This window comes from Galeopterus variegatus, unplaced genomic scaffold (genome assembly GCF_000696425.1).
Source record: "Galeopterus variegatus unplaced genomic scaffold, G_variegatus-3.0.2 Scaffold6524, whole genome shotgun sequence".
NCBI lineage: Eukaryota > Metazoa > Chordata > Mammalia > Dermoptera > Cynocephalidae > Galeopterus > Galeopterus variegatus.
The window spans coordinates 141,399-142,051 of NW_007732635.1; positions in this window are offsets into that span (position 1 = coordinate 141,399).

The window sequence follows — 653 nt, forward strand, 5'->3', positions numbered from 1 at the left end:
TCTCACATGGTCAAGAATCCCGGAGCAGCTTGGCTGAGTAGTTCTGGCACAGGCTCTCTCCTGAGGCTGCTGCCAAGATGTGGGCCAGGGCTGCAGTCATCTGAAGGCTTGGCTGGGGCTGGAGGATCTGCCTCCAAGAAGGCTCATGTAGGTGGCTGCTGGCCAGAGGCCTTAGTCCTCCACATGCGGGCCTCCTCATAGGGCCTCTCACGACACGGCAACTGGCTTCCCCCAGAGGGACAGAGAGAACAAGAAGAAAGCAACCATTTCCGTATAACCTAATCTTGGCAGCAACATACCGTCATTTCTGCCCTTATTCTACTGGTAACACAGACCATTGTCTGTGGGACAATGTGGGGGGAGGGACAACATAAGGCTGTGAATTGAGGGAGGCAGGAGTGACTGGGGGTCATCCTGCAGCCTGTCATGGGTGCACTATGCCTGAAGCAAAGACAGGCCAAGAGAGGGAAGGGGCACTTTGAGCATCCCCACCCCCAACCCTACCACAGACCCGACAGCCTCTTCCACTGTCTGCTATCCAGAAGCTCTGGAGGCCAAAGGAAGCCCAGGGCCTTGGCAAGTCAAGAGTGATAGACAAGAGGCCATGCTGTGCACATTCAGACATGGGGTCACAACTGCCAGGGCTTCTTCTC